At 44.0% G+C, this 20,927-nt stretch overlaps 1 protein-coding gene and 1 non-coding gene across 2 annotated transcripts in view; both read right to left on the bottom strand.

Annotated features, from left to right (window-relative positions):
* The window catches only part of SYN3 (synapsin III), a 444,384-nt gene that overhangs the window by 306,940 nt on the left and 116,517 nt on the right, over positions 1–20,927 (bottom strand).
* Positions 14,263–14,426, bottom strand: LOC116667862. The gene has a single exon (XR_004324916.1). It is a non-coding gene; the product is annotated as a U1 spliceosomal RNA (small nuclear RNA).

Here is a 20,927-nt window from a genome sequence, read left to right as displayed (position 1 = left end):
TGGCGAGAACGGACAACAGGATGCTGCAGTGAGGCCTGTGGGGCCCGCCCAGCAGCTGCCAGCTGCACAGCATGATGACGGTGGGGAAGGGGCCCAGCAGGGTTTACAAACAGCCAGGCTCTCTGATGAATCCCAGGGCTCTCTCTGTAAACTATCAGGGGGTTAATAAAACACAGACACTTGTTGCTGGAGGAAGTAGGCTTCCTCATCTCCTTTCTCAGCCTCAGAATCTCAGTCTCTTTATCCCAGTCTGTTCCTTCCCTTTCATTTCAGGGAAGGAGTCCTCGCTGCTCCACCCTCACTCCATCCTCCTCCTCCGTCACCCCCTTGGATCCCACATGTTGTCGATTTACTGATTTTATTTTTTAATGGAGGTACTAGGGATTGAACCCAGGACCTCGTGCATGCTAGGCATGCACTCTCCCACTGAGCTATACCCTCCCCCCTGACGTTATGGATTTAATTGTGTCCCCACAAAAGATTTTTTGAAGTCCTGAGCCCTGTTACGAGTCTCTGTGACCTTATTTGGAAATATGTCTTTGCAGATTTAATCAAGTTAAGGTGCGGTTATACTGGAGTAGAGTGGGCCCTACTCCAGTGACTGGGGCCTTTATAAGAAGAGGGAAATCTGGACACAGACACAGAGAGGAAGAAAAGACTGCCATATGGTGAAAGAGCCAAAGACTGGAGTGATGTGTCTGCATGCTAAGGAACATCAAGGATCGCTGGCAACCATGAGAAGCCAGGTAGAGACAAGGATGGATCCTCATCTAGATCCTTGAGAGGAACCACAGCCATGCTAACACCTTGATCTCAGACTTCCAGTCTCCAGAACCAGGAGAGAATAAATTTCTGCTATTTGAGTTGCCCAGCCTCTGGTACTCAGTTACAGCAGCCTCAGGAAACAAATTCACTGCACACCCCCAATATTTCCTCTTTCTAGCGGGTTCCTGGCTTCCTTTGTTCTTGTGTGTATCTATCCACGGCTCCCTCTTCACTTCCCAAAACAACCTGACCCCAACAATAAGAAGACCTTTGCTTCAAGGTTGAAAATGAATCAACAGTTAAGCAATGTGCATATTTACGTAAAAGAGCTAACAAATCAACACAGATAAATGCATGGAGATTTGTTTGGAAGGATGTTCACCAAAATGCTAAGCTGGCTATCTCTGAAGAGTGTGATGGGAAATGGGGTTTTTTACATTCTTCTTCAGACTTTCTGGTACTATCTCCATTTAAAAAAAAAAAAAGAGCACAAAGCATTTTTACAACTAGGAAAAAACAATGAGGTTATCTTCATTTTGGAAAAATGATAAATGTGACAATGAAGTAACATCACGGAAAATGCTTAGGGAGCAATTTCACATGACATAAAACAATAGAAAAGAGAATCTGCGTTATGACTAAAGCACTGTAAAAACGATAGGCCTGGAAGGGAAGATGGAACATTGCTAATCTGTTAAGGTACTGAGGCTGCGGGTGATTTCTTTTGCTTTGAAAATCTCCATTTTTGTTATAATGTGGTTTGGGCATTAACCAAAATTTTGGTTGGCATAAATAAATAAGTGAATGTGAAACAAGTCCCCTCCACTTGGCCTGGCAGCCATTAACTAGCCATTCCTCCACTTCCTTCTGTTGCTACACAGATTGGACCAGGCAGTTTCTGCCTGCTAGCCCCAGCTCCCATGTACCCATCTCCATAACCTCCGCATCTGGCTGCCAATCCCCTTCCTAACCCAGGGAAACCGCACTGAGGTCATCCCTAAATGCTGAACCCTGAGATCAAATAGGCTCTGCTATGCCTTCAACTTCCCTGACTTCCAGTAATAGCTAAGGCATGATGAGCTTCTGCTCTAAGCCCTCCACATATCTTCATTCATTTAAGCCTGACAACAGTCCTATGAAGCAGCTGTTTTCATCTCCATTTTCCAGATGAGAAAACTGAGGCAAAGAGTGGTTAAGGAAATTGCCAAGGTTACACAGTTGTTGGTGGTGAAACCCGGAGTGAAACCTGGAAGCTGCTAGCTCCAGAGAAGGATTTCACACTCTCTATAGTACTGACCTCTGGACCTGGATAATTTTTTGCTGTGGGAGGCTGGTCTGTGCATTGTAGGGTATTAAGAACATCCTTGACCACTAGATGCAACAGCACCCCCATGCCCAGCTGTGACAACTAAAAATGTCTCAAGACATTGCTGAGAGTCCTCTGGAGGGCAAATTCACCCAGAGAGAGAGCTGTACCTTAGGTTTCCACTCATCCTCATGGCCGCTGTGGCATAATCTCCGTTCTCCCTTCCTCAAAGACGCTCTCTACCCTTGTTTCCCAGCTGCTTCCTCCTGGACCCTCACTGTGCCATCATCTCCCCTCCTATGGCTCTTCCCCCAGGCTCACTGTTGGTTCCCTGCCCCATGAAATCACCTCCATTCAGTGGGTTCACCCACCTTGTCCTCACAGGTAATAGTGGAAATGACTCAGGTTTACAGAGCACTTCCTCTGGGCTAGGAATCCTTTTAATTATGTTATTTTTAATCCTCACAATGACGCTATAAGGAGAGTATCAATAGCCTTATTTTTCAAGAAATGAAGGCACCAATAATCCATAAAAATATTGAATCATTATGTTGTATACCTAAAACTAATATAATACTGAGTCAACTATACTTCAACTAAAAATAAATAAAAGTGAGTAAATAAATAAACAAATAATTTTTAAAAAGAAATTAAGGCACCAAGACATTAAGCACAAGAATAAGGTCCACATGAGACCTGAGTGCTTCAAAGCTGATGTGCATAACCACCGTGCTACCAGCACCATCCTCATCACCTCAGATTCACTGTGCCTGGACCCCAAGTCCTCAGCCTCCCCAAGCGTGGATCTCCTGATTTCTGTTAAAGTGCCCACCATGCTCCCAGGAACCCAGGATCTGTCGCTCTGAAGTCATCTGTGATTCTTCTCTTTGACCCCCCCATATAAGGAGCCACCACCTGGAGGACTCCTCCCTCCAGAAGTGTCTATAGAGTTTCCCCCCAACACTTCCCACTCCCCTCCTTCACCCTGGTTTTCCCTCCCATTGCCTTTATGCCCAGGACATCTCAACACATCCTTAGCACCTAACCCTGGGGTCACAAGTCCCACCTCTTGCTCCTCCCTGTAGCTCAAAATCCAGACTGCTGAGTCTGTTCAGTGTGAAGTGACTTCCCTGCCTCTGCCGCAAGGCTTCCCAAACTAAATGCCAACAGGGCCCAAGCAGGTAATGTCAGGCTGGGGGAGTGAGCCAGTCTTTCCTAGCAGAGTCTCCAATAGTTTTCTAATACCCACTGTTTCCAAATTAAACACGTCAATAGTCTTCATTTCCACAATGCTCTCTCTAACCTTTTTTAGATGCATGCACATCCCTTACTCTTTCATTTTCCCACTTTTGATAACAACTTGAGCACTAGAAACATTTCGTTTTCCTGTAGGGGAGCACAACCTCTATGACAGACGGCAGGTAATGTAGGCTTTTGCGGAGAGCTAGGAGCAGTGGGGCCCGGCGAAATGGAAAACAGCCTAAGCTCTAGCCGCTGTGGCCTCATAGGAAGCAGGTCCCAGGTGGCCCTAATGACTTTTTAAAGAAGCCTAAATCCAGATATTTATAAGAAATTATTACTTAAATGCTGATAGCTCATTCAAAAGATTTTTAAAAAATCACCATGCAGACTGGCACCAAAAATAAATAAAGCAGGACTGCTATGGGGAAAACTCTAATGAAACTCAAGGCTGCATCTAAAGGGGGCAGTTGTGACCCAACTCCAGCATATGGTAGCCACGTGGAAATACTTGGTCCAGTCTCACGAAATCTTCTGATTTTCAAATGAAGGCAGAAACCTGCCTTTTGTGTGAAATCTCCCCTTTTAAAAAATATGAGTCCACATTGTGTGTGCAAACCAAACTTGTCTGGAAGGGGGATGTGGCCTGACAGCAGGCAATGCATGGTCTCCAACTTGGGGGGTCACTCTCCTGCCCCCACCCCTGTCTGCATGCCAGTCCTGCACTAATCCTAAAATTCTCCTTTAATCCTTCGATTCTGCTGTTCAAAACCCTCTGGTAGCCTCACTGCCTACAAGCACGAGTTCATACTTCTTCCCTGGGGCTCAGTGCTCCCCACAATGTGGCCTAGTTCTCCCTTTAGTGCTATCTCCTCTGTGCTCCTAGGACATACTTCTGCCCAGGTCCATGGCCCTGCTGCCCTCCATGCTCATCTTCCAACCATTTATACTGTGTTCTGTCCATGCTCTCCCCATGTTTGGAAACTGCCCCTCAAAAATTCCAACTCAAATCCCCACTTCCTCACAGTTTCTCCCTGTTCTTCATTCTTGTCACCCTAGTGTGTCTTGCTCATGTGGAAATTATTCACACAAGGTCTCCTGACAGCTCACAAATTGTGGTCTCCTACTTAACTCTTCACTTGTCCCCAGGTTACCTCCATCTGGGGGCAGGGTTCTTGCCCTACCTCTCAAGTCTCCTCTCTATGCTGCCCAGAGACATTTTGTAGAATACACACCTGAGAGTGGACAAAGGATTATGGAGGCTGCCTACCATGGGCAGATTGAAGCCCAAATGCTTTAGCACGACACACAGAATCTTGCTTCTGGTATGGTTTTAAAAGGTCTACTTGTCTGGTTCCACCGTGGCCATCCATGGTCACACAGATAATATGCACCCCTCCACTCCAACCACATGGGACTCCAGTTGTCCCCCAGAAGCCACAATCTGCTTCACATTTGTAACTCTGGGAAAAATGAAAAGGACAGCAGACAATTCAGAGAGCACTGTGTGAATTAATAATATTTCTATGTATTCAATATGGAAAAAAGTGAGTCCAGGAATGCTCTTGTCTGTCTACCTGCTCTTACTGGTCTTTCAAATCTCACTCTTAATAAAACCTTCCCTGTAGAATGGGCTGGTATTATCTACTCCCTGGGATAAATGTTAACCAAGACACACACACACAGACACACACTTTTTGAAAACAATGAAGCTCTCTGAACAACCAGGTGCGGTATGTACATCTGGATAGATCACTACCCTGAGTGCTTGGCAGGTGTCCAGTACTGGTAGGTGCTCAGGAGATGCACATGGAAATGGAGTGTGCTCTGGCTTCCCTTCTCAGGGTCCTGGCCCATCTCAAGTCAGCAGTACTTCAACAACTACCAGGGATAGAGGATCCCAAGATATCAAAAGAGCATGAGGAGTGAGAGGTGGGGAGCATGACGTAGTCTAGTCCCAGCTCTGCCCCTGACTTGCTGTGGGTCTCTGACACTGCAGCTTCTCCTCTCTGGGCCTCATTTGCCTCACTGGAAAAAGAACAGTTAGGCTAGGTGACCTCCAAGGGTCCTTCCTGGCATAACAGCTTCCAATTCCAGACTTGGAACCAAGGCTTTCAACACCCACCTCTCTGTCGTAACTGTCCGAGTTCCCCTGTGACATTCTGTCATGTAGCAGTAGTTTATAAGATCACGATCACTGACTATTGGGTACTTGCTGAGTGCCAGGCACCTATGAGGGGCCTTTCAAGCTTTATCTTATCGAATCCTTACATAAAGCCTTTGTGAAGTGGGTACTTGTCCTGGGTCCCCTAAAAGTGGTGCCGAAAACAGGCATCCAAAAGCTCATGATTCATGGAGGGAGGGTGCGCTCTTGAGGAAAATTATCAAGGGTTGAGGACAGGAAGGGGAAGGGGCTGAGGACGGATGCAGTCATGGGTAAGGTCTAGCCTTGGCTTTATCCATAGAGATTTCTGGAGCATAAATAGTCCCATGTGTTGTCCCATCTTGAGGAAACAGTCCTGGGCTTTTGAGTCCCCAATATCAGTCAGTTACCAGCTCCTCTGATGGGAGAGGAAAATAATCTTTCGGTTGTCTCAGGGCTGCTGTTACCATACGTCAGAGGCTCTGGAGATGGCCAGAGGTATAGCCATTACCAGGAACTCACAGTGCTGGGGATGGGCACACTAGCTGGCAAAGGGGGTCTGAGCAGAGAGCTATAGCATCTATATAACACTGGCCCATTTTGCAGGTGGGAAAAACTGAGACCTGGAGTGGTTAAACATGCTCTCCAGATCACAGAACCATGAAATATAGAGTTTTGTACTATTAAGTGTAAATCACATCTCCTATAAACAGTCCTCACCCCTGTGGAGCAGGACGCATGGACCTGCTTCCCCAGCACCCAGAAGCATGACTGCACCCAAAGGGTGCCGATGTGCTTGGAATGGCTGAGTTTGTAAGGTGCCGGCTTGCCGTGGCTGTGGGGCCTTGGGATGGCACGTCTGTGGGGCAGAGGGGTTAGCCCTCACTCCACACGGGGTCCTGCTCTGTGACAGCTGCCTGGGCTCCAAGTGCTGTCAGCAGCCTGCTCCACACTGGGATGGGCCTCCTGCCAGGCTGCCACTGCGGGGAAGGGGAACATTATTCATCAGGGAGATAAGGCAGCTGATGAGAGATGTGCCTCAGAGCAGCTGTTCCTCAGCAGTGGCCGGAGCGGATGCTGGAGAAGCAGAGGGGAGGGGAAGATGGGGGAAAGCCAATTTTGAGATAAGAAATGATGGTATTGCTGGGGGGTGACGGGAGAACACATTTCCTATCAAGGCTGAGTGCTAGTATATACTTATACCCCAGGCCTTACCCACAAATACCCACGCCTGACCAACCACAAACGTGCTTCTGTCAGGTTCACTATGGCACACGTCAGGGGCTTCTCTCATCAGCTCACTCAGCAAGAAGTATCCACCTGGTGGGGTGCATAGTTCCCAGAAAGACTTCTTCCCCAAGCTAATTGTTCACTGCAAGAGACCTGGGGCCAAGGGAGGCTGAATATTCCAGCCTGGGCTAAAGCCCTAAATCACTCATTTCCTGCCCCTAGGGCACTCAGGTGGCAATGACTTTAGGGGGCCTAAACCCCCTTTCTGCAGCTCCCCTGGGACTCTCCTCTGCTCTCAAAGCTAGCTCATACAGGGTGGAATTTTCCAGACTGAGGAGCAAGTGTGGGTGAGGTTTCTTTATCTTTTGTTTTTAATTTTTTGAAAGGAGACACTAAAAAGGGCCCCAAGGGTTTCCTGGGAGAGAGGAAAGAGTTGGGTGGATTCTCTGGAGGGAAATGGGTTCCCAGGCGGGACTGAAGGAAAGTGCCTGAGCTCCTGCCAGTCTTCCCTGATGCACCCTGGCCACCTCTCCAGTCTCTTCCCCTGTGCATCGGTCACCTTCCTTTCTGACCACACTGGAGGGTTTCCTCAGAAGTCAGGCTCTCCCCTGCCCCGTGCCCTGTACTGGACTTTCCCACCCTGACCTCCTGGCTAACTTTTAGTTTTCCTTATCAGTCAGAACAGGGAGGCATGTACAGAGGGGTCTTAAAAAGTGTCTACGATGTTATACTTCTATTTATAAACATGTCTAAAACAAATGGGGCAGAATGTTAAGATTTAACAAGCAGGGTCACAAGCACATGAGTAACAACAGTTAATGTTTATTAAACACACAGTGTGTGCGAGGCACTTTTGACTTTTAAAGAGTTTTACCTTAATTAATCCTGACAATTACCTTTAAAGGTAGGTGTTTAAAAAAAAAAAAAAAGACAGAGGCACAGAGAGGTTAAGTCACCTCCCCAGTGTACCACTGCAGAGCCAGGTAGCCTGGCTCCAGAAGGGCACTCCTTACCACCTCAGCATACAGGTGTTTATTATATTATTTTCCTATTCTTGAAACAGCTTAGAATTGTTTTCTTAAAGGATCTGAAGTAAATATGGCAAAATGCTAATGTTTGCTAAATTGGTGTGTTCAACTCTATGTTTAAAATTATTCCAAACTTTAAAAAATATACATGAATATTTCAAAAGAAAAAGAAAAAAGCCTAGGTGTTGTTACCACTTCATCTCAGAAACTTTATGGAGCCCCCTTAAGCCCCCTCCTCTAAGCTCTCACTTTTCAGTAATATTCTGCATCCTGGCCCTTATCACATCATATTCCAGCTGTTGATTTACTTCCTGTTTCTCCCTCTGGGCTGTGAACTCCACAAGGGAAAGGGTGATGCTAGATTTATATTTGCATTTCCAGGGCCTAGCTTATTGCAAGGAATCTAGATGCTCAACACAATTATTAAATTAAGTGAATCTACTCCGGGGGCTCCCATGGGTGAGGACTGGTGGAAGAGAGGCTGCAGAGGGTAGAACAACTGTGGGCCCTGCCCTCCCTGCTGGAGACATACGGCAATAATTTTTAGGACTATCACGCAGTCAGGGTCTCCGGCATAAATGCTTCCAGCTGCACCTTCCACTGTGCACAGGAACTTCTTAAGACAGGATCTTGGCTGCTTTCAGCTCAGCGCACAGGCCCTAATCTAAGAAGTGGAGGGCTTTCGAGGAAGACATCTGGGATTTACCCATTGTGTTTCCAACTGTGACCCTTTGCTGGTTACGCAGTTGTCAGATGAACCCTCTGCAATGTGGCTTTTTCATTCTAGCTTAGGGCTTCTCAATCTTGGCTGCACCTTGGAATGACCCAGGGAGATCTCAAAACTATTCACACCTAGTCCATCCCCTTCTTCCCCTGTCCCCAGATATTTTGATGTGATTGGGCCCAGGCTGGGGTTTGTAGAAGCTCTCCAGGTGATTGTAAGGAATAGCCAAGGTTGAGAACTCCTGTTAGATGCTCTTGGCAAAAAAGACAGCTGCCACTAGGTGAACTGTGATGCCTTCTTCATCAAGAGAAGTTATTGAGCATCTATTACATGAAAGGCATTGAGGAAGGAAGGAAGGGGTTTGTGATCTCTGTCCCATGGATCAGCTGAGTTGAGGGGAGGAATTACTTGCCAGTTTTGGCATGCACAGATCACACAGCAAACCCATCCAATCCTTGATGCTTTTGCCCTAAGACATTAATCTTGTGAGAAGTTTCCATGTTGCTGGTCCGCCACCACACTTCATAGTTTTCCTGCTACTGCCAGCAGCATGGCTTCTTATAGTCCCACCATAGCTTACTGTCCTCATTGGGTCCATCCATGGTGAAAGTTCTTCTTAGGGTCTTGCATCCACCTACCGAATTCCTTCTCTTTCCTGTACCACAACAGCCCTGGCAATGAACTTCAGATGTTTTTCCAGGACTGTGTACTTCAAAGTCTTCTGTACACTGTTCTGACTCTTGTTTTTCTTAGCAGTATATACTGGAAATCATTTCATAACAGTACAAATGATATTTTGTATCATTTTATTTTTAATTGTATCTCATTACATGGCTCTACCCTAATTTACTTAACCAATCCCCTACAGGTGGACAGTTAGTTTTTTTTCTAATCTTCAGCTATGAACAAACATTCCTAAGAATGAAACTAATACCTTAACATTCACACAATGTATAACATCAATTGCCTGCCACCAATTTTGAATGTACTGTAGTGCACACAAGTGTGTAAGAATTGTATGTACCATGGAGTTGGGTGCAAGAAAAGCATTTGACAGTAATCTGCTTATATCTTCTGTATGCAAGATGATTTTGGCTGCAAATAACAGTGATGACTAAAGCAATAAAGAAAATGTATTACTGAACATTATTGAGCCTGAGATGGGCAGTCACAGGGGTGAGTGAATCAGAGGTTCGGCAACATCCTTAAGGACTTAAATGCTTTATATTCTTCTCACTTCTATTCTCAGGGTTGGACTTTTGTCTTCACACTGCCCCTTCGTATCATCAGTAAGTCACCTCAGCTCCCAGGGTCCTATCTTCATACCTTCGAGAAAAACCCCCTTCCTTCTGTTGCTTTTAAGAAGCTTGGTAGACTTTCCAGAAGCCCCTGGCAGATGCCTCTCAGGCCTCACTGTTATAACTGCATCTCAGACTCTTTCCTAAACACATCTCTCTCAGTGGGAACAGAGTGACCACAACTGGATGAAATGAACCAAGATTCATCCCCTGGCACTAGACGGGGCCTCTGTTTCCTTGAAGTATATGGCCAACATCTGGATAAACTCAGGATTTAGGAGGCAAGAAAGAAGGCAAGCAACCAACAGTATACAGCATACCTTCTGAAGCCTTTGTTTTTATGGATGACCATATGTTGTTCTTTTAAAGAAACAGCTCATAGGATTATGAATTTTAAGAGAACAATGTTGTTAAGTATTTACAATTACACATATGGATAAATTTTAAAATGCAATAATAACTCTTAAAATCTGCTACAAAGCTTTAATGAAGTCTAGCACACCTGGTGATACAAAGACTCTTGACTTGGAATCAGAAAACACAAGGTTGAGACTCTCTGCCATTCCTACAAGGCCTTAGGCATGTTTCCTTAGCTATCCAGGCAACCATCTTCTTCTCTGTGAAAGTGGCAGCTTGGAGGAAAATTAGAAAAGCCATGCACAGAGAAAGAGTGAACTTGCAGTTATACCTGGCTCCACTAGCTGTGTGACTATGGGCAAGTTTTAGACCTCAGTTTTCCGCAAAATAAAATGGAGACAAAAATGTGCAATTTGAAAGTCCATTTAAAAAAAAAATATATATATATATATAAAATAAAGGTACAATTTGCATAAAATAAAATGTACCCATTTAAAACGTACAGTTTGATGAGCTCTGACAAATTTATACACCTATATAACCATCGCACCAGTCAAGATACATTTTGTCACCCCAAAATTGCCTTGTGCCCCTCTACAGTCAACTCCCTGACCCATGCCCTTGGCCCTAGGCAACCACTCATCTTTCAGTGACTATAGATTAGTTTTGCCTGTTCTAGAATTTCATATAAATGGAATTATAAAGGATGTAGTCTTTTGTATCTAACTGCTTTTGCTCAACACAATGTCTGAGATTCGTCTGTGTTATGTGTTATGGAGGATGGCCTAGAAAGTAATCCACCTGACCCCTGCCTTCTGGTGTTCATGCCTTTATATAATCCCCTCCCCTGTGTAGGCAGGACCTGGGATTTGCTTCCAGAATATGGCAAAGGTGACAGGGTGTCACTTTCATGATCATGTTACAAGTCTCTATCTTGCCAGCAGACTTGCTCTCTTTCTCCCTTGTGTTTTGAGGAGGCAAGCTGCCATGTTGAGAGAAGACCTATGGAGAGGGCCAGGTGACAAGAAACTTTGGGCAGTCTCCAGGAGCTAAGGGTGGCCTCTGGCGGATAAACAGCAGGAAACCAGGGCCCTCAGTCTTACAGCCACAAGGAAATGAATTCTGCCAACAGTTTGCATGAACTTGGAAGTAGTCCCATTTGCCAGTCAAACCTCCAGATAAGAACCAAACCCCAAATGATATCTTGACTGTAGTCTTGCAGAAGACCTGGCTAAGCTGTACTCAGAGTTCTGACCCACAGAAACTGTCAGATAATAAACATGCATTGTCTTGCACCGATAAGTTTGTGGTGGCTCATTACTCAGCATAAGAAACTAATATGTATCTCTCAGCAGTTTTGTTCTTTTATATCACTGAGAAGCATTTCATTATGTGGATAGGTATATCCATATTTTGTTTATCCACTCAGCAGCTGAAGGACATTTCGGTTGTCTCCAGTTTGGGGACATTATGAATAAAATTGCTATGAAAATTCTTGTACAAGTCATTTAATTGACTTTTTTTTTCTCTTGAGAAAAAAATGTAGTAGAATAGCTGGATTATATAATACGTATACATTTAAATTTATTAAAAACAGCCAAACTTTTCCTAAGAGGTAGTGCCATTTCATACTACCACTGGCAGTGTATGAGAGTTCCAGTTGCTCCATATCCTTGCCAACAGATTGCATTGTCAGTATTTTAAATTTGATATCTTATTATAGTTTTTATCTGCATTTTCCTAATGATTAATGATGTCTGGTATCACTTCATGTGTTTATTGGTCATTTTTTATACCTTCTTTTGTCAAGTGCCTATTTATTAAATCTTAAGATATTGCCATCCCATAGCGTTGTTCAAAGAAAACAATACATATATAATGTGATTGGCATTTAATAGACATTATTTATATAATAACAACATTTATTTATTTATATTATTCTTTTTAAGGGAGAGAGTGCTATGATTCTATAAAGGGCCCACAAAATATACTTCTAATAATATATCCGAAATCCTTGTCCTGAAGAAGGGGAGGAAGAAAGAGAGAGAGAGGTTAAATAACAGAGGGGATGAAGCAGGAAGGCAAGAGCCCCCAGGATTTGAGCTGGAAGACTTCAGGAGCAAAAGGTATTGCCTGGTTAAGAGATGATCAGGAGTTGTGCCTTAGGGACACTGAGGTTGCAAGGAAAGCTGGCATCCAAGTGGCTTCACCACAGAGCCTTAAACTAGGTTGAGTGCTGAGGGCCCATCTCTGCCAGACCCACCATCCAAAAGGGTGCCAAACACCTCTATTTAAAGCAGCAGAGATTTCAAGCATTTTGTTGCAATCTGAAGTCTATTAGTGCCTGTGTTAGCTCTGTAGTTACTGGGGTGGGGGCTGGAGGACAGAGCTACCATGTGTGAGGGGACATTATAGGAATCTTGGAACAACTCTCTACCAAAAATGCTAAAATTAGCACATCTCCCTCCTCACTGCTCCTCTTGCCTCACTTCTACTTACTCACCTTTGCCCCAAGCTCCATTCCTTGGTTCTAAGCAGCCTTGTTTCAGGGGCCTCAGAAGCTTGGTTTTCTAAAGCCTCTGAAGAGGCGTAAGGGCAGTGATTGTGCCCAACAATAAATACATTTATTTCTAAATAAAATGGAAATTATATATCCATGCCATCCTGTAATCTTTTTTTCACTTATTATTTCACAGGCACCTTTGCATGCCAAAATGTAAACATTTTAAAATGTGAAACCTTTCTATTGACTACATAGTATACTTGGTGTCCATTTAGATTTTTTTTAATTATTACAAGTCCTGGGAAGAATGCCTCTATAACTATGTTTTTGGACTATTTAATGTTTTCCTTATCTAAAGTCTTCAGTAAAGAACTTACAGGGTCAATGGCTACAAACATTTAAATTTACACTGTCTTCCAGAAAGTCAGATTAATTTTCACTTTTCTCAATAGTTTATTGGAATGCCAGTTTCCTCCACTCTCTGCAACATTATGTCAATCTTTGTAATCATTTTGATTCTGAAAAAAAATTGTCTCCAGGTGTCCTTTATGTCTTCTATGATAACTATTGAAATTTAGCGTCTTTTTTTACCTATTGTGCAAGGCTGTTTCTTCTTTTTAGAGAATTAAATTTATGTAATATTTATGCTTATTTTTATACTGGGATACTCACCTTTATTGATTTCTAAGCACTATTTACACATGGGAGTAGTGATCCTTCCATAGTTTCAGTATTTTCTCCAAATTTGTCTTTTCTCCAAGCAGGCTTTTTTTTTCATATTGAGGGAGCTGGGATGGCAGCCAGGAGGTGTTCTAGTTTTCCTGGCTCTTACTGTCCCACTGGTGTGAGATGTATCAGAGCTTCTTTGTGCTTCCTGGGGTGCAACAAAGCTAACACAACTTGAAATTCACCCTCCTGCTTGTGTTTGTGTGTATCTTCCTGTCCTGTAGAAGGTGGAATGCTAGAAACTTCTTTCCCAGACTCCCTTGCAGCTAAGATTTTGAATATAAAGCAGATTCAACTGATTGGAAGGATTTTCTCAACTTGGGAGAGCAGAAGCGAGTTGGTGATCATCTCTCTGCCCTCTTTGGCTGTTTCCTGCTGGCAGACAAGCTTCTGGAGGTATGAGTGTGGTTTCACGAGGGGCCTTGCTCCAACTTCTTAGGTGCCAAGAGGCAGCTGAGGTAGTAGCAGCTTCCAGATCCTGGCCTTCTGAATCTCAGTGATGGCAGAGTGCTCTTGAACTGAGACACTTGGTCAGTCACTTCTGCAGTGCTCTAGAAGCTTCCTGGAGGCCCAACCTGGAGCCCACTTCTCCAACCCTCACAATGGCATTCTAGATACCTAAATCCCTATATGAAGATCTTTTCTGCTTAAAAATTCCAGCAATACTTTCTGCTGCCAATGATGAAGGTGTTAAGTAACCTTTCCTTGTATTAGTTTGACTCTGGGCAGGATTACTAAGCCCTCCAAGACTCAGCTTCCTTTTATGCAAACTAGGGACCCTCATAACTACCTCACAGAATTGCTATGAAGATCAGAGGAGATAGTACAATCAGAAGTAAATTTTATGTCTATATAAAAGGTATTGTTTGAAGATCAGGCATTGTTTTAAGACTTTTTAAGCTACGAATAAAAGCCATATTATGCATAGTATTTTATTTTCCCTTAGGGGAAAGCGTGAATGCAGTCCCCCACTACCACAAATTATGCAGTCGAGGTTCCCACATTTGCGGAAATCGCAGGGGTCAGCACATCCGGAGTGCAATGGATAAGCCTCGCCCTGGGAAAACCACTTTTGTGATCATGGTATCTCCCCTGCCAGGTAAGTATATGCATAGTCATTTTTAAAATTCAACAAATACTTGCTGTTTACCTTTTATGTACCAGGCACCATGCTGGAAGCTGAAGATATGGAGGTGAACAGGACAGATGTGATCCCTGTTCTTATGGGATAGCAGGATAGACACAGACAAAACCCAAGAGAACACACACACAATTACAAATTGTGATGAGTGCTGTAAAGGAAATAGCTTGGGGTTGTAAGAAGTGTAAACTGGATGCTGGTAGAGGGTCAGAGAACTTTCAGTTAAAAGATGATCAAGCTCTGAGGATGTAACATACACCATGGTGACTAAAATGAACAATACGCACTATATACCTGAAAGTTGCTGAAAGAGTAGATCTTAAATGTTCTCACCACAGCAAAACAGTAACTATATGAAGTGATGGAGGTGTTAACCAATTTTACTGTGGTAATCATTTCACAGTATACATGTATATCAAATAATCACATTCTACACCTTAAACTTACACAATGCCGTTTGTCAATTATATCTCAATATAGCTGGAAAAAAATTTAAAAAGAAAAGAAGTGGTCTAGGAATCATTTCAGAGAAATGAACATTTACACTGGTTCATCACAACCACCCTAAGCTCTCAGAATCGTCTCCCACTTTGTCTCTCATCTCTAAGCTTCTGACCAGAGTTTCAGAAAGTGGAAATGTTAAGTCTTGGCCAGGAAGATGATGAAAATCTCTTTGCCCTTGGATTACCAGAGGCTTTAGGAATGCCAGCTTGTTACAGACTGGAGATTATCTGGGAGAAGCTACTCATTTCTGGAGTGGAAGGGGAGAGATGAGAGAGTAGCAAGAACTTAGAGAGATGAGTTTAAGGGAAAAGGAGAGGAAGAGCTTAGAGAATATGAGAAATGGGAATTTAGAAAGAAGCTTGGGAAAAAGTGCAGCTGCTTAGGATACCCGGAAATGGCCAGGAATCCCGATAATTGGAATCTCTTCCTGGTCCTTAAAAAATGAAAAAGATGGGCCCCACATCCTTCTGGAGAGAGCAAGGTGGAGTAGAAAGAAACTGGATCAGGGTCAGCTGACCTAGGTTCTAGTCCCACTGTCACTTACCACACGTGAGGCTGTGGGCCTAACACTCTGAACCTTAGCTCCTTCATCTAGATATGGGAATAATCCTATCTGCTATGCCCACCTCCAGGGCTTACCAATTCACTCTATCCTCAGCTACCTATTGGGTAGCGACTAGCACCAGGCACTGTGCTGGGCCCTGGGCTGTGGAGATGAACGAGGCACAGTCTTCGCTCTCACAGAGCACACAAAGACTCACATAAACACAAACACTACCAAAATGATAAGGAAATGGTAGAGAAAACATAGGAGCAGAGAAGGGAGGCTTGTACCAGCTGGGAACAGTTTCTCAGAGGAGTTGGCCTTTGAATAGAGTCTTAAAAATGGGGAAAGTTGGACACTTAAGTGGAGGATATTGGAAGTTAAGGGTTTTCAGTGAGTGAATGCTTGTGTGAGCACTTTGTAACTTCCTGATTGTACCAGTGTGGAGAAGGAATATCTTCACTCCAGAGTCAGATGAGCCTGACTGGTTCACACCTTCACACTGCGAACGCCGCTCCCTTGGCCTGGAATGGCCTTCTCTACCAGGGCTGCTTATCAAGTACAACTCATCCTTTCAGACTTGGCTCAAGCATCGCCTTCTTCGTAAGGAACGCCTTCCCTGAGCACTGCTAGTGAGCCGGCCCCTCCCTTTGCTGTGTTCCACTGTTATCTCTTACTCTTCTCTGGCATGGCCCTCAGCCCCCAATGATGCACGTTTGTTTCAAAATGTAACTTTCCACCAGGTTGGGAACCCATCCAGAGTGCAGAGGGTACCTTCTCTCCTGCAACATTATCACAACCTATTACTGTGACAGTCAGAGAGTAGGCTCTCAATAAGAGAAGGAGTCTTGTTCTAGAGTAGGGCTAGATCCTGGGCCCCTGTCACTGGTCTGCTCATGTAGAGTTTATCCTGTGAAAGTATTCACCCTATACTTTTAGGCTAGGAGCTAGGGGCTGGTGAATCACTGCTGGGAAATAGAAACTGAAAGAACTGTGAAGTGAGGGCTTCAGGCACCAAATTATAGCCTAGAGAATAAAACATCATTTTCCTTTATATTATAAAAGGAGGTAAATAGTCCAGGGTCCTACTTCTGACTTTTCTGTTACTGATTCCGTGACCCTGCACAGGTGACAACGATAAACGTTGTTGATTGCCTAATCCAACACCTCAACCTTCTCTTTTGTCATTCCACTGTCAAGGCTGGAAAGACAGGTACTTAAAAGACAACCTCCCTTTAGCCATGTGACCACTTTTACCCAATGAGGCAAAAATGGAAATCTTCAAGGGGTGCCAGGAAAGCAGCTCTTCCTCCTGACCTGAACACTGATGTGATGCCTAAGGCAGCCCAGTTGGGCCATTGTGATGGTTACCTTTATGTGTCAGCTTGACAGCGCCCTGAGGTACCCAGTATTTGATTAAACATTATTCTGGGTGTGTCTGTGAGGGTGTTTCTGAATGACATTAACATTTGAATCAGTGGACTGAGTAAAGCAGATGGCCTGCCCCAGTATGGGTGGGCCTCAACTAATCTGTTGGAGGCCTGAATAAACCAAAAGGCTGAGGAAGAAAGAATTCTTTCTCTCTGTCTGACTGTCTTTGAGCTGGGACATCAATATTCTGTCTTTGGACCTGAACTGGGACTGGAATTTACACCATCAGCTCTCCTGCTTCTCAAGCCTTTGGACTTGGGTTACAGTCCATACTATAAGCTTTGCTGGGTCTTCAGCTGAATGACTGCCGACCTTAGACTTCTCAGACTCCACAATCATATGAGCCAACTCCTTGTAATACACAATATATGCATTTATATATAACATATAACATTTATATATAATATTTATAATATATTGTAGGTATTATAAAATGAAACACAATATATTGTATTTAAATACACAATATGTTTATAGATTGCTCCTATTGGCTTTGTTTCTCTGGAGAACCCAGACTAATATAGGCATTGAAGTGTTGAGTCTGAGAACAAAAGCCAATATACTAAGGACAGGGGAACAGAAAGATGAGTAGAGCCTGGATCCCTGAGAGCAACTTCTCTCATTGAACCTAATCTGGAAACACCTACATCTAGACCATTATTATGTGAGAAAAGGAAATGTCTTTTTTGCCTGCGCTGCTACATGTCAGGTTTCCTGTTACATGAAGTGAAAACATTCCGGACCCACCCAATTATCACACATCTCTGAGCCTCATTTCCCCAGGTTACACAAGGAGAGTAAGGACACAGAGAGGAATGGCCTTAAATGAAACTCATAAGCATTTCCCAGTGCCCCCTAGATGCAGAGTTCTGAGCGTGGGGCTCCAAGGTGGGCAGCAGAGTTAGAGCCTCAGAGAGTGACTCGGGCCAGATCACCTAGCCCCGAAACCCAGCTCCACCATCCACATAGACACATAGCCTCTCTGGTTTGTAAAGCAAGGATCATAACAGTACTGTTTAAAGGCACTTAGAACATTATCTGGCATGTAGAAAAATGCTCAATAAATGCTAATCATAGCTGAGAATTAGACATAGGTCAGCCCGTGGGAGTTTAGAGTCTAGCTTGGAAGTCAAGAAACACACAAATACATATATGACACTGAAAGATGTACATTTGTGATTGAAAAAAAGAAGAATCCTTTTACTTCTTTCATTCTAAAATGAACTTAGCAGCTCCTCGTCATAAGAGATTGGAGGCTAAAAACTTAACTGCCTTCAAGGAAGATTTAGATAAATCAGTGGATGACAAAACCATAACAATATGTTAAAGAAAGAATCGAGGCATTTGGGGAACCACTTAAGGATTTGAATTAATGGTACTAATATGAGATAGCTAAAGATAATTCCTTACAGCATTTTTTTTTTAGCTTCTATAGTATTTTCGTGAATTCGAACAACTTTGTGGAGAAGGGACAAATATTATGTAAAATTCATTACAAACCTGACCTCATTTTGACTCTCACCTCATCTAATAATGAACATAATTCTCATTTTACAGATGAGAGACCACAGGCTTACTGTGAGGCTCACATGAGATGATGCAAGGGAACACACAGTCTAATTTTTCTATAACAGTTTTTTTTTAATGCATGAGATTATCACTGCGTTAGGGCTCAGAAATCATATATTCTCCAGTGATGTCCCACCCTCCTCATCCCCGAGTCCCTGGAAAGAGCCCCATATTCCTCCCAAGGGCCCTGTTTAACCCACTTCTCTCTTGGGGGCTTGGGCTGCGAGAACTGCCTCTTAGAGAACTCTTTCTGACTCTCTGGGTCTCCAGACTCTGCATCTCTGAAGCTAGGAAGGCTGTCAAGGACCTGCCCCCAATCCCATATCGGTCTTGCCGCCTGCCCATTCACTGAGCCCTCGGGCCCTTCGGGAACGTGCACCTGGACCTGGCTCCCACTTCTGTGAGACAGATGTCGGAACGTTGCTTTCCTCTCCTCGGAGGTCCAGGGTTCCTGAAGCATGAATCTCCCCCTAGTTGTCTGAGATCTGAGGCCCACCCTTGGGAAGCACCACTTATTCAGGGAGGTGCTTTTTCTTGAGCCAAGCTGTGCTGCAGGATGTTGTCTGGGGGGCCATTTCTACTCAGGGAGGGGATGCTGGCTTCCCTGAAGCAAAGCTCTCAGTGACTACAATTACACAGTTACACATTCAGGGGGTGCCCAGGAAGCCCCAAGGGGCAGGGACTGTGAACCTACTTTCACTTCTCTCCTGCAAACACAGCAGCAGGGGAGCCAGTCACATCTGGATTCAAAAGGGTTGAGAACGCAAGCTTGGGGCCAGCCTGCCAAGGTTCAAATCCTGACTCAGCCAACTCCTGGTCCTGCAACCTCAGGCAAGTTACTTTCATGGTGTGTGACTCAGAGTCCTTTTGGGAAATGAAGAGAATAACAGTACTCACTTCACAGAGTTGTTAAGAGAACTGAAGTGAGTTCATGAAAATGCTTGGCAAGTAATAAGTACACAATGAATTTCAGCTATTTTTATTATTTATCCTGTGACTCTGAGTAAGTCTTGAACCTATGTGATCCTCAGTTTCCTAATCTATATAATGGGAATAATGACACATGCCCAGAGTCACTCTCATTTCTCCCTTTGGTAATTCTTATCACACTTGTAATGACTCATCTGATGTCCGTCCACCTATCTGTGCAGCGTATGCCTGCAGCTCAGTACAGTGCCCGGCACACAGTAGGTGCTCAAAAATATTCTCTGAACAAAGGAATGGTACTGTTGTCAGGACTGAATGAAGCAAAAATAGGCAGTTCAGTCTGACTGAAAGATGCTGAATTTGTTCTGTGTGTGAGAGTGTGTGTGTGTCTTTGGGAGGGAGGGATTTGGGCTGTCAAGCAATGTGAGCTGGTGTCCCAGCTTCGTCCTTACTACCTGTGTGACCACAGGGAGGTAGCTGACCTGAATTAGAGTGTCCTCAGCTATAAAATAGAGATGGTGGTATTGACCTGGTTGGGAAGATCAACAAGGTAAGTTATGGTTAGTATTAGTCCTGTGCATGGCTCATGGCAGGTGGGGCCCACAGCAGCAGCTCCCCTCTTCAATCCTCTGATATCTATAGTCTGAGCCAAATGCACAATGAAAACTATATTAATGAACATTTATGGACCCCTTACTGTCTGCAAGGCACTGTAATAAGAGATTTACTTGTATTATGTACAGTGCAGTGGTTTTGAAATGGGACTTAAAAGAAGAAATCTTTTTGTAACCAGGTGTAGGGTTAGGAAATTGAGGCAGCATTTATATGCATTTCCACAAGATTGAGAAAATGTTAATTGTTTCTAGCAAAGAAGAGTGTGTGTGTGCGTGTATGGAGTGGGGATCTGGTCCATGAAGGAGATTATGGGCCCACCACTGGCCCTTCATATGGCTTTATCCAGGGCAGCTTGGAGTTTATCCACATAAGCTTTCATTTGGGGGTAAAAAAGGGTTCTGCTGCTTAAAATAAAAATAAATAAATAAATTGAAATGGCTTGGAAACCCCTCATATAATGGAAAGAACATAGGCCTGGAGTTAAAAGCCTGGCTTCCTGTCCTGGCTCTGACACTAACCAGCCCGAGACCTTGGACAAGTTAATTCCACTATTGAGCCTTAGTCTCTTTATGGGTAAAATGAGCAGGTTAGATGGGACAACTTCTGAGGCCTCTTCCAGCTAAAATATTCTGAGAGAGTGTGCTCTTCTGGCTCTTTCTCAAATGGAACTTTCCAATGAAAACCCAGATACCAGCACATAAAGATGGACTTGTGTCAAGAGAGGGTGGAAATGGAATAAATAGATCTTAAGTTGCCATTCAGCCCAGGATCATCTTCATAGATCCTTGTTCTGAACAAGTACTCTGCCATCTTTCAGCCCTGATGGAATTCCTTTCATCCTGGTCACTGCCAAGTTCTAGGCAAATTTCCTCACAAA

The sequence above is a fragment of the Camelus ferus genome, chromosome 12 (genome assembly GCF_009834535.1).
Source record: "Camelus ferus isolate YT-003-E chromosome 12, BCGSAC_Cfer_1.0, whole genome shotgun sequence".
NCBI lineage: Eukaryota > Metazoa > Chordata > Mammalia > Artiodactyla > Camelidae > Camelus > Camelus ferus.
The sequence above is the reverse complement of the archived record's forward strand: the minus strand, read 5'-3'. Positions and strand labels throughout refer to the sequence as shown.